Below are 14330 nucleotides of genomic sequence, written 5' to 3'. Positions count from 1 at the left end.
ATAAATGTATGTTCTTTTACCAAGAAACCTTGAGTAATTACCTATTTGAATCACTGTATTATTGGTCCTTTGTGTATCTTGTTCTACTGCTCACTTAAACTCTAAAGAAAAGTCTGGCTGCTCAGCCATCGCTACCACTTTACTGTGTAGTACAGGCTTGTACCAAAGGTGAAATTGTGCTTACATCTGCAGTCCTAATTGCCTGTAGTGTTCCCAAAGGGTACTGCAGGTAATTCTGCCTAACAATTTGTTAGGTATTTTTTAGTGCAACTTAACCATAACGTCCCTTTAACAAAGTGTTTCACTGAATTTCATGGGTTTTTACCAGGATACCCTTAATGTTTCTATACGTCCCTTACATCATACTGCCTCCTCTGCCCCAACAAGATACCCAGAGAATTCTGTGTGACTGTCCTTGCATTGAAACTGCCAAAAAATACAGGGGTTACATTACATTATTATATCATGCAACAAGCAAACACATGTACTTTAAACAACAACAGATATAAGTAGCAGATGCAAAAATGAAATATGTATACAAATTCGGTACTTAAGAAACTAGAAGTACAATTTCACAGGTTGCACAACATGATGGAATACACCAAGTACAAAGGTGATCTGTACATCTAACAATATTACCTCAGTGCAGCCTTGCCTACACACTCACAAGCAGCTCCGAGCTGCTCAAAAGAAACCCTTACAAAAAGTCACAAGTACACTACATTTCTTCCTGTAACATTACAGTTTGTTGTATGCACATGAGTTGTAAGAAATGGCAGAACTGTTTTCTTTAAACAGAAATGGCAAACACCCTGAAGTGGTTGGAAGAACAATTCCCCAATGATGAACTGAGTCAAGGAAACAACTATAATGGTACAGAATACAATTTTTAAACCAGAAAAAGTATGCAAATTGTTTGACATGCACCAATGCATCCTTTGTTCTTAAATAGTACATAGTGCAAAGGAAGAAACTGGCCCCAAATTACTGTTAAATGACCAAGAAGATGACCACAGACAGCCCTGAAGTCCAAATGCAGAAAATCAACAACTAAATCTATCTACAAAAATGGATGAATTGAAAATGATTTTTTTACAGTTGATTGCATTTGCTAAAAAATCATATTCAACAAAATATCCGATACTACTGCCCCACTTGTACCTGTGTCCATTCACCCAGTGCCAACCAATCATCCCCATCAAATTTGCTAAATCAAAGATGCTACAATGAAACCTCAATCCCTTCCTCCCCTTATGAACAGTCTGTAGAAAACCTCATCTCCCCCATATACATTTCCCATTCTGCTACCCAATCCCTTTCCTAATTTAATGTATTTCTTTGTCCTAATAAATATGTACGTGAAGGGGCGAGTAGGTTGACATCCACTGTCACATCATCAGCTGCTCCTGCCACCACAAGAGACACTCCTGTGGGACAGAGGATCCCTGCAGAAGTTTCACAGGCCATACAAGACACAGTTGACCCTTGCCTTTTGAGGGTCACAGTGCTCTGTATGTGCCGTGGCACACCACTCTGCAGGCGGGAGCAGTTTCAAAGTGCTTTCAAGGATGCGGTCTCGGAGCACAAAAAACACTGTCCCCTACTGAAGTAAGGCCCATCTGAGATCTTTCTCTTTCCACCTGCCCCTTGGTCCCTGTGGTTGGTGCCCCTTCCCTACCCTGCCAACCCTCCTCTCCCTTGTGTGTCCTGTACAAAAAGCCCAAAACAATATAAAATACAAAAAATAAATAAGGTTCTTTTCAGAACCACCTTTCACAGTTCAAAAACAGAAATACCAAAAAAAGGTGCCAGCCCCTACACAGCCTGAGAAGTCTGCGGACAGCACAGTAGTCTAAAAAATGTGGGTAGTGGTGGCACTCTTTTACATGGAAAAGTGGTGGCTCTGAAAATAACCTTATTTGTATTTTTTGTTTTGGGAGTTTTAAAGTAAACTAAACAACATACTACACTGAACTAAACTTTTTGGTGCAACTTGGACAACAATAGGCATTTTCTTTTCGCCATCTTTCCATGCATTTATTTTTCCACCTACTGCAAAATATTTTCTGTATTTATAAAAAGTGCTTTAAAGCATTTTGAATATTTTGAAGGAAAAGCTGATTGCCAGCATCAGTAAGATGTACTCCTTCTCCGCGAAAAATATTGGTAATATAAAATGCAATATTTCCTTTATCGAAGATGTCATGCCAACATCGCCCAAAAATGCACAGGCAGCCCTGTTGAAATTGCAACTCGCCTTCTCCATTTGTGGACCAAAGGAACTGGAGCGCAGCCATATCTGTCTCTGGGCAATGCGAGAAAAAATTAGGCGAGAGTTCGGGAACATTTCCGTTATTTTGACAAATGACTCCTTCATTGCAAACTGCAGTGAAATTTCAATTACATAGCCTAAACTGTTCCCCACCCAATGAACAATGGTAATGTCTAGATGTTTGAGCGTGACCAAATTAACACAAAATGGGAGCAAGTCCACCCACTTAATACCGTGCAATCCATACCATTTCACATCAACCTGATCAAATCCAAGATGTTCACACACTCCACATTGATGTGCATACATCTGCAACCAATGGATCCATGAGTCCCCCAAAATCCACACACTCTGCTTCTTGAAAGGCACAGCCATAGCCAACTGCACTAATTTCAACAAACAGATCTTCTGCCACACTCTCTTCTTGCAAACCACACCCAGGAAATCTTCTTGGCCAATCGCCTGGACTGCACAATCCCATATCCATGCCTGGCATCCTCAAAAGACCTCGATGTTGCACGCACTGTCATCGAACTACCACAGTGTCCGCGGACAGATCGTCCAATTCAGGGCGGTGTGGAGTGAAATTAAACACAAGTTATTTACTCTTTAGTGGTGGCTCTGAAAAGAGCCTTTTTTATTTGTTTTTGGGGCTTTTCAGATGTTTTCATCTACACCTACTAAATGCACTCTACATGATTTTACAACAACTTTCTAATTGCATTTTGAATATTAGTAACAAGATTTCATTGCCACAATCCATTAAAGTGATGCCATCACAAAAAAAGGACTTGCACCATACTCCAGAATATTGTCAATTGGAGCCGATGACATCCCAACAGTGCACAGAAAAGAATACATGCCTTGATTGACAAGACACCTTCCTGCATCTTGTTGAGGACATAAGACATTGGGGCAGGTCCATAGAGCCCTAGTTGGTATTTTGGAAAAGATGACATTTGCACATAGAAAGAACTGCATTAGGGCCTTCAGCAACTCGTTCACTGCACCCTGCAAAGTTATTCCACTGACATACCCCAAATACAGTCCTCCACAATTAACCACTAGGACATCTGGACTGTTCAAAACAGCCATATTTTTACAAAGTGCAAATAGACCTTGCCCATTTCTCTCAGGCACACCACACTGCAAAGCCTCCACTCCCTCCAATCTAAGGTTGGCAGAAATGCCATATATATCTGCATGCCTCTACAGATTAGTCATGAAACAATCGCCCACCATCTACACACTGACTCTCTCCATCTCTTCAACCACAGCTATCTTCACTACACACAGCAATGAAAAAAATGATTACCGTCTATTCCTATAAAGCACAACCAGAACACCTGATGGCGAATCCTCAGAGTTCCCTTTCCATGCCAGGCATCCTGAAAAGACCCAGATGTGGCACGCCATGTCCGCGGACCACCGCAGTGTCCGTGGACCCCGTAGCACAGGGCAGCCCTTCTTCCCTTTCCACTTCAATCTTTGCAGCACTCCCTCATTGGCTACTGTTAAGCAGTCACACACCCATCCACCAATCACATCCAAGAACTCTACATCTAACTCTGTCATCTCAGTTCAACACTTCAGATGTACTGTTCGACACTCAGAGTACAGGTCTCTTGTCATTCCCAAGCATCAAAAACTACTGTAAAACTCTCCAAGATTTCTACTTGCAGATTCATCCACATCTTTTTTTATATAATCTTAAAGATGTTTTAAAAAAGAAGAAGAAAACACTGAAAAAGTTAAGTAAAAAAGTTGAGTGAAAAGTTCCACATTTCTCGCTGAGTAGTAGGTTTCGTCTTCAAATCTGAAGGGTAAGTGCATGTTTATCAACCAACAGTTTGCCTGGTAAGTTGATGTGGTGCAGTATTTTATAAGTAGCTAACAGCCACTTCGTATTGTCACTGCCAATCAGTTTGGTCCAGTATGGTGGTTCGTCCATTCGAGCGAAGGGCGGCAAAATCGGCTGAGATATCCGGCTCTAATCTGTTGGTTACCAGGGCAGTGCAGCAAAAGATGACAAATGGTTTCTTTTTCATTGGGAATGGTACAAAATCGACCGCTGTTAGTGCTTGAAAGTCCTCTAACTGCCAAGATTTCATTAGTGGGAAGCAAGTTTAGGCGGGCTCTTAGTAAAATGTCTCTTCTCCGCCTGCATAGACATTTATTGATGTATGGCTGTAGTTCATTTAGTTTTTTTGTCTTTGTTGGCAAGTGGGTAGTCAATTTGTTATTTGCTGCTGCCTCTAATGTCTCCATCCCGTCTGGCTGTTTCAGTTTGTTTTGGATTCTCACTGGATTGTTTAAGAGCGTATCTTCATCACATTCAATAGACTCAAGAGACTTGATGTTGTTAGTTTTCCATAGGCAAAGTGACTTACTGTTAGAATTCTCCAGTTCTTGATTTATCAAGTTGTAAACCGAGGGGACTCCTGCCATCCAGCACTTTCTGTAGAGCATTAGTGTCACGTATCTAACTGAGCCCTGGAGTGAAAATAGGCTGAGTTCACGACGAATCGAAGCAACCGGCATTGAGCTCGGCAATGAAAAAACCTTCCTCCAAAATGAAGCTTCGAGTTTTGGCCAGGTGTTCGATGGAATATTTGGGCATGCTTCTGCTCCATAGGTCAATGATGGAACAACTTTTCTTTTATAGAATTCAAGGACAGGCACTGTCGAATATCGACCTTCTTGCAATGCTGTGTCAGTTCTTGAGCTGTCTAACATGACACCCAAATATTTGAAGTCTTGGACTTTTTCGATCGACATTACCTTCAAAGTTAGGTGAATTTTCTCTCTTTTCCTCTTCGATTTTTCCAAGATCATAAACTAATTTCTAGGTTGTTTTTCTGTGCATATTGAAGTAAGCTATTCAATTGGTGTTGGAGGCCAACTGAGGTGTAGTCAAGTAATATCAGATCGTCGGCATACAGTAGAAGTCAGACTGAGGTTTTTTTCATCTTCGGTGGGAATGTTCGTACTTCTAAGTCAGATTCTTGTAGGTCACCGGTATAAGCAAGGAAAAAAGATGGTGCCAGTGGGCACCCCTGTTTCACTCCACCTGCATGTCGGAATTTTAGAGGATAATACGCCGTTCTTGCCCAGGCGATTTTTTATGCTGGTATCAGAGTATTACGCCTTGATCGGTTCCAGTAGACTAGGTGGGCATTTGGGCCATAAATTGGATCGGTCCACTCTGTTAAAGACTTGGGTCAAGTCTATAAAGGCCAAAACAATGCAGGGACCTCCTTCCAGGGCTTTGTTATTTAGCAAATGTGTCAAAAAGATGTTAGCCTTTGTTCCTAGGTTCTTTTTAAAACCTGTCTGTATGAAGTCGTTGCAGGGAGCTTGTTTGGCCCACTCTTTGAATTTTTCTAACAGAAGGGTGTCCATCAGCGCTATGGGGCGATAGTTCCTGGTGTCACATCTGTCTCCTTTTTTATAAATCGGAACGATTATGGAGGTTTTCCATGATGGCGGAATTGATTTTAGGTCTGCACATCTCTGGAAGATTTTGCTTAGGAGTAATTAGGGCCGGAGACTCTTGAATTCTTAAGTTTTTTAATGCAGTCAATGATGTCTTTGTGGTTATCCAACTTTGTCCATGGTTGAGATTTCTCCTTTGAGTCTGGCGGCGCGAATCCTTGCGGAGACTTGAAGAGGTTGCTAAAATATAATATCCAAGTTTTCTCTCCGATGTTATTAGCCATGGTGTTTTCTGATGACAAGGTTGATGACTTAATGAGTGACCAAAATTCTCTTCTGTATCCTGTTGATAGAGGTTGAGTCGGTACGTTCTAACCCATGCTTTATGTTGTTTTGTTGTTCTGGTTATCACACTGACTCTGTCCTCTTCGCCCTGCTGCTTCACTCTCTGTTTGAGTTTCCTCAATTCGCCTTTCTTGTCCTCAAGAAGTTTGTCATACACATGTCTAGGTGGTACAACTGACTGTTGTTTATGAAACTTTGCTTTCTTGTAGCCTGTTAGGAGAGGAACGTAGTCGGTTTGGATTGGATGATTGTTAGGGAGAATTCTCTGTTTAGGCTGAATTTCCTAACCTAGTGAGTCCCCAAGCAGCTTTGCTGGATTTTTGGGGTTTATTTTTTTCTCCTGCCAAGAGTGAGACTCTTTTCACCCTCACTCTTGGGCATGATGTGAGTGTGTTACTTTGAATCTAGATGTGTTTAATGGGCTATGGGGTCTTTTACTCCATAGGGCTTCATGTGTTTTTGTAATAGGTGTTACACAGCACCCTCCGTGCAGTAACACAGGGGTGTCATAGTGACCCCCCAGTATAGACTCCATACCCTGGGACTGACTACTGTCTCCCATGGCATGTAAAGTCACCATTGACTTTACTAGTCTTAAATTCTGAACAGAACCAGTACAAACCATCATATTGTGGACGTACTGGCTGGGGCAACTCAATTGCCCCAGGGTCTGTTAGTCGAGGGGGCATTTCTCCGTCCCCCCTGATCGAGTTTTGGCTGGTGGCAGTGGATACTACTTTTTATATTCAACCGCAAATATTTTCCTATGGGATTCCTATGGGTAGCCTCGAACATACCGCCGGTTTATTTAATTAATATTAATTCTCCGGTTGGTATTTTTGGCCAAAACTTGCTTCTAAAATGGCGTTTGTGTTCTCTTCTGTGACTCCAACCCAAGTCGAGCCCTTTGTTCCACTTTTTGGCGGGCTTCTCCACAGAAGCCCTCCAAAGTGGTGCCACTCTGTCTGGGGTACTTAGGAGGGGTGGAGGGAAATTTAGGCACCCTGGACTGAGTTGCCTAGGCAACTCAAGTCGCACTCCATCCTGATTGGCCCAAGTGGTGAGCCGGCCGGCTCACCACTTAGCATGTTTGAGTGACAGCTAGGCTGAGTGAATGGGGTTTTCTGCATAAAAGCAGGGCTTTGGGGACTGGAACTTCAGAAGTCGCCACAGGACCTAAGAATCCGACGAGGGAGAAGCTGAACCGACCTGCCACGACACCACCACCGGTGGAGCCCTGCTGGACCGCCTCACCAGTTTTCCCAACGACAGAGGAGATCTCCCGCCGGAGAGTCTTCTTCCTTTGACTTGACTGGTGGGGATAAGCAGTTTCACCGTCTTTTCGCTTTCCCGACGTACCTCTTGGCCGCCTTGCCCGTGCCAAGCACCCCAGCAACCGGGATACCACGTTTTACCATGACCGCAAAACAAAGGTACCACCTTTAACCGGAAAACTCTGCGGCTGGTTTCTGCCCTGGTAGTGCAACGACCTTCATCTTTCCTACAAGTCGAGATCGTCTCTTTCCCTGGACGACGACACAACTTGCACCCACTACCAGGAACAACTGCCACCGCTGGAGGATTAAGGTACCGTGTCCCGCCTGGCTTCCCTTGCTACCGACTGTACGGGGTAGACTTATCCCCCGGCTTTCGAACCTGGGTTAGCCTGGGACACCCTGGCTAAACTTTTCTAAGCCTCTCTAAACTCTTTTTGAACCCTCTGCAAGACTTTCTAAGCCTAGTGTAACTGTGTGATCTTGGGCACATTTGTGCTCTGCTCTCTCTAAGAGTGGGCCCAGCCTTTGGACTTTGGCTCACCAGTGACTTTTGCTCTTCTGCCTTGCTAATAGTGTTCCTGAATCTTAGAGTGGTTTACCTTTCCATATTCTGTATTGTTCCCTCCCTTTCTCACAAACTTATTGGAGTGCAATCTAGGTAAGCGCTCACCTCTGTATGAAAATAAGTGGTATTTTACTGTGACTTATCTGATAAGGAAAAAGGGGTGTATATATTACAATAGTAACTGTGTTTAGAATATTTTACAATAAGAGTGCTGGAGTGTTTCAAACTGTGTGTTTTTAAATAAATAATTATATACTTTGATACCAAAGCTCTGGTCAGTGTTTGCTTGTATTATTGTATCTGAGTGCCTATTGTGTATACTTTGCATACTGCCTAACTCTTCTTGAGGGAGGTCTGACTGCTCAGCCACAGCTACCAGGTAAATCTGGGTGGTACAGACTGCTACCAAGTGGGTTTACTGCCAACACCTGTAGTCTTAAATCTTTTGCAGTGGTCCCTAAGGGAACTGCACAGGTTTCTGACTAACAATGATCACGTGTAATTGACACTGCAGTGTATCAAGTCTCTAGCTCGATTATCGATTTTGCGTTTAATCTTAATCGAGTTCCTTGTGTGTTAATTTCCAACTGCGCTTGTGATTTGTAGACCGGAATAGCAGTAGAAGCCCATGACATTGACAATGGATTGTGATCACTTGCCTTAGATCTTTTAACCTCAAATGATTGTATAATTTGAAGAAAAGATGTTGTGACGAATATATAGTAAATTGTTCCTTTAGATTCTTCACGCTCCCAAGTCAGAGTTCTTTTATTGTCTGGAAATGACTCATTGAGGTTATGCAGCATCTCTGTTTTACGCTGCTGGTGATTTGATGGAAGCTTAATGATTGTTATTTTCCACTGAGCATATCGCATTAAAGTCTGTGCATAGCAGAAGGTATGGAATCAGATGAACTGCCAAGGCTTCATCAATTGCTTTCTCTAGTATATCCAAGTAACTTGGGATGTCCATAGAGGCCGGGTTCCATGGTTGCAATTATTATTGATGATTGCATAGTGATGTTCTTCGCGGAATCTAGGCTAGTCCAGTCTGCCTTGATCATCAGGATTGCCTGAGTGCTGAGTAATGTTTTTCGTAGTTTAATTCCACATCCGTTACTGCACGCTATCAATAGGCCCGATGAAGGCCTGCCTAAGGCTCCCTTTTTGGCCGTGCTAAAACAATTTCATAGCCCTCGAGCGTGGGACATTCTGTCAACCAAGTGTCTTGGAAACATAGTACATCGTAGTCGCATGGTTTTATGTCCCCTGGTGCTTGGAGGTGGGCATGTCCCCGCATCTTCCATGAACACAGTTTCATTGTGTTGGAAGTTGGCGTTGATTGATAAATAGCGTTCCCTGTCTCTCTCGAGCCCGCAAATTGCTATTTGTTTTGTTGTGTCTTCAAAGCTTTCGGGAGCCATGACAACAGTCTTTGCGGGAGCGTTCCTCTATCAGAGGAGTCGTCCAAGGTCTGGTTTGATGATATTAGATGTTTGTTTGATCTTTTTGTGTTGACCTTTTCAATTTTCACACTTTTTTTAGTTGTTTCTGTCTCAGACTTCGTTGCATAGGTCCTGTGCCTTGATTCCGGAGAGTGGTGATGTCCCTTCATTTCCTTATCTTGTCTTTCCATGATGTTTTTGTGTGTGGACGGAGGCGATCTTTGAGCTTGAAGGCTAATATCCTTCGTCTTCTTTGCACTTTTATTTAACATTGTTCTTGAATGACGGTCGTCTAGACGTGTTGTTCTTTTGATCGTTTTGTCTGCTCTAGAGGAAACCGGTAGGTCAAATCCCATTCTAAGGAAACCATCTTTTCTGTCGCTTAAATCGCTCTTTACTCTTGATGATTTGACATAGAGGTAAGCTTTCTGGTACTTGTGGCTAGACTCCACTATTAAGAGGTCCTCTGATTTCAAATGTCAAAGTTGTGGAATATACTTGAAGAGAGTTAGCACAGAGCTCCTATTTAAGATAATGTTGTCTTCATTCTGGTGAATTTGTTCCAGATGTAGCCTCCATTTTGCAGATTCCCACTTTCTAGGCATCTCACTCTAGTTTTCAGTTTTTGGTCAATAATGGATAATTACAGGTTTCGTTTCCTTTGACTGGTATCTTTTGTGTGGAGATGTCGGCTGTGGTGTTGAGTACCTTCTTGTTCTTTCTTCTTACCTACTTTGTCGACTCATATGTGTGTTTCTTCTCCTGTTGCTGTTTTCGAAGACCTTAGTGGGTTGTTTAGGTGCCAGCATTTCTGTTTTCCTTTTAGAGTGGGATGGGGACGTCTGCGTGACCTTGTTGGTTGTCTTATTAGTTGAGCTAATGGTAGCTGTCATGTGTCCCCTTTAGTCCTTGTTAAATTGCTTATTTACAGAACGTGTGCTAGATGTCTCCTGTCATCTTAAATCCTTGTTGGGTAGTTTATTTGCAGAGCTTATATTTGCTGTGTTATCACTGGGTTCTTCATATTGCTCCCTTCCCTCCCTTGAGTTGTTGCACGGCTTGTTTGCCAAGCTTGTACTTGTAATAGTGTCACTGAATTCATCGTGTTTCCCCTCTAACTCAAGAAATGGATTGTTCTGTGACCGGATTGATGTTTTATTTTCTCTCGTCTCACGCAGACTGAGATTCATTAAAGCGTCGATATTCAGGGACTCGTCTATTGTCAGAGGGGAATTCTGATCGGTGCTGGTTTTCTTGGTTGCTGATTTCTGAAAAGCTAGATTTGGTTTGTCTGTTTTGTACTCAATTTTATGTTGTTGTTGTTGGTGTGCAATCTTCCTCCTGTGGTGTTTTTCCTGCCGCTTTTGTTTCGCTCCCTTGGGCTTGGAAGATTAAATCCATCGTTTGACTTTTAGGAGTACTAGACTGTGAAGTCAAATGTTTATTGGTGTTCTTTTGTAGATCAACATTTGTTGCTGAGTTTGTGGGCTTCGATCTTTCTGGGGAAGTTGATGGCACAAAGGTATCTTTTGCCCCCTTTGTACTTTGTGAAGCGATCAGTTGGTCTCCAGGGCTTTTTTGCACATTCGAGCACAGGGTTTTTGTTGAGGTAGAGACCTCCCCTTAGAGTTTTTGGTCGATGATTGTTAAATCTATCCATGTTGTTATTTGCGTTCCAATGTCCGTGTACAGTTGAGTTGTTTGAGTTGATGCAAAATGATTCCAGTGCCATGATGTAAGCTCGTAGAAAAATTAGCTTACTGTGAGTCATCACTTGTATAGTTGTATGGTCTTTTAAGGTGTCGGCTACCGCTTCATTAAGTTTAGTGAAGGGTGCTAGGGCTATTGTCATAGCCGACATAATGGGGAGTAAATATGGTTTCTTCGTAGGATAGTCTGAGGCCACAGTCGAGTGAGAGTTTGGGTGTCGATTTGAGGACATGTCTTCTAGGAGGAGACTCTAAATCGTGGACTGTAAACGACGACCGATTGAAAATTGAACCGTGCCTGTCCAGCGAATATCGCCTTGTCACTTTCACTTGAGTAGATGGTCGGAACTTGGTTTCTTTTTGATTTAATTGGCTTAAGTTCCGCTTTGGGGATTGTCCTTTGTCCCTCTGATGTTCATTCCTGCCCAGGACCGAAGGAGTTATGTCCATTTAGAAAGGTATGACATGGCTTGTCGGGGCGTCTTTATTCCTGTCCGGAACCTCAGAGGTTTTCATTATATTAGAAGGTAGAGCAGTGGCTGTCTGGGCATCACTAGTTTGAGGCTCTGTTTCGTTATCATCTATTCGTTGGGGTAAGGGCTCTCCCAAATGTAGATCGTGCTTTTGCCCCATTACTGTGGTCCGGTCGTGGTCTGTCTCTCCTTTTCCTTGGGGTTTTTGTGTCTTTGATGTTATACCCTCCAGACTTTTTTCATTGTTTGCCTTGAGACCTATTAAAATTTCAAAAGGTACGTTTGTGGCAAAAGATTCGTATTTTCTGAAATTCATCAGTTCTTGTATATACATTCAACTGACCTTGTCAGTCTCTTGTGGTTGAACTAGAGCATTTGTTGATTTAGCGGGAGATTTTTACTTCTTTCCCAAGCGTTATATCACACGAGAACTTTCGTGAGAAGCCTTTCATTTTTTCGGCAGTAAGCAGTTGGTTGTTTTAATGTCTTTATCGATTTTTTGTAGTATTCAATGAGGTAGACTGTTCTTCACCACCTTGGCCGTAATTGGACCCGTTTTACAAAGCAATATGTTACTTGTGCTGTTTTTCCAAATAAAATAAAATGCCCAACATTAATTGGCTTAATTGTTCTACTAACCTGCATATTGGTCAAAAAGAATTATTGTTGCAGGTTTAGTATTTTCTTTCGGCGGGTGTCTGGCGCAGTGTCTTCGATATTTGTGATCGCCTTTTTCCTATCTCTCTCTCCCTTTTAGGTTTCGCGGGTAATGGTGCCTTCCTATAAAACATATAAATGTAATATTGTATTTAAGCCAAATGTGGGCAACGTATACAATGATGTTATATTTTGTCTTCCGCCATTTAGGTGTGATGGAAATCTATACGTGAGTGCATGTCTCTGCACATATTACTCAGGTTTACAGAGTTTTCCATAACGATCATTCGTTTTCATTCAGCGTCGAACGAGGAAGCTGCCTTCTCGTATCCGCGTCTCCCTATGGCTTCTGCAGGAGTCTCTGTGTAGTACTGTCACTCGTTTCCGCAGGGCCGGATGTGTGTTTGGTTTGTTTGTAAGCACAATATTACTATAATGTTCTAACTGTTACTCAATCACACTAGAATGTTAGTATTGCAGAACAAACAATGGTTTTAATTCTATACCATTAGATAGACAAGCCGATTCATGGAATTAATGTGCGCCGAAAATTCCCGCGCAAAGGTGCCAAAACGTGCGATTCGCAGTAAAAGTGCGAAAATCGCAGTGCAACTGCGAAAATCGCAGGGAAAACCAGCGCACATCGATTCATGGAAGTCTGTGCGCAAGAAAAATATTGGATGTGCGCTGAAAAAGTGTGCGGCGCACGCCGGCGCACAGTTCATCCAACAGCGTGCGCCACGGCCGCTGCGAAATCGCACATAGCGCGGCGCACATTACAAAAGTAGGCGTAACACTCGGAATGGGGAACAACGCGTGAAAATATGGGCGTCACGGGGGAAGTACGGGAGGCAAGTGCGCGGAACGCCCACACGCTCGCCTACAACTCGTATTCATGGAATCGAATAGGGCAAACCAGCGCACGGGCAAAGACGCGCACAGGGCCAAACAAGTACGCCACAAGAAAGCAGGCGGTAGCGCCCCTGCGCCTGAAATAAATGTGCGCCAAAATGTGCGCTAACAAAAAGCACCCATGTACAGCTATGATGAATGATCCATACAGTGGCCCTCTAGGACAAATGAGGTGCAAAGGGGTACCGACAAACATGGACACCCGCTGTGTGAAAAATAGCGTGTGCGTGTATTACGGGTTCGCGGGAAGTTCCACACGCGATTGCCCTGGGCACGTGTATTCCGGGGTGCGCGGGAAGTTGCACACGCAAATTTGCAGGGTACGTGTATTTCGGTGTGCGTGTGAAGTTCCACACGCAATTTCAGCAGGGTACGTGTACTCCGGGTGCGTGGCAAATTCCACACGCGAATCCAGCAGCCTACGTGCATTTCGGGGGTGCCGGGGAGTCCCACAGGTGAATTGGCCTTGTGGGTCCTCCCAGCTGTTCCCTCTACACCCTCCACGGCCCCTGCAGGCGGCCCACACCACAGTGGACTACCCTGCACCCCTGCACATGTCCTGCAGGCAGCCCATCACCATGGCCATGCCCCCCAGCCAACCCACATGTCACCTTGCACTACTGCCCACCAACGCATGTCTCCCAGCACCCCCACCCCCCAGCATCCAGGGGCACCCTCCACCAGGCCCCAAATCATGTCTCCAAGCACCCCCACCCCCCTGCATCCAGGGGCACCCTCCACCAGGCCCCCACTCATGTCCCACTGCACCCCACCCCCAGCACTGTAGGGCACCCTCCACCAGGCCCCCACTCCTGTCTCCCTGCACCCCACCCCCCTGCATCCAGGGGCACCATCCACCAGGCCCCCTCTCATGTCCCCCTGCACCCCCACCCCCCAGCACTGTAGGGCACCCTCCACCAGGCACCCACTCCTGTCCCCCTGCACCCCCACCCCCTGCATCCAGGGGCACCCTCCACCAGGCCCCCACTCCTGTCTCCTTGCATCCCTACCCCCCTGCATCCAGGGGCACCCTCGACCAGGCTGCCACTCCTGTCTCCCTGCACCCCCACCCCCTGCATCCAGGGGCACGCTCCACCAGGCCCCCACTCATGTCCCCCTGCACCACCACCCCCCAGCACTGTAGGGCACCCTCCACCAGGCCCCCACTCCTGTCCCCCTGCACCCCCACCCCCCTGCATCCAGGGGCACCCTCCACCAGGCCCCCACTCATGTCCCCCTGC

The sequence above is a fragment of the Ambystoma mexicanum genome, chromosome 5q (genome assembly GCF_040938575.1).
Source record: "Ambystoma mexicanum isolate Mex_15411 chromosome 5q, UKY_AmexF1_1, whole genome shotgun sequence".
Lineage (NCBI taxonomy): Eukaryota > Metazoa > Chordata > Amphibia > Caudata > Ambystomatidae > Ambystoma > Ambystoma mexicanum.
This window is presented reverse-complemented; position numbering follows the sequence as displayed.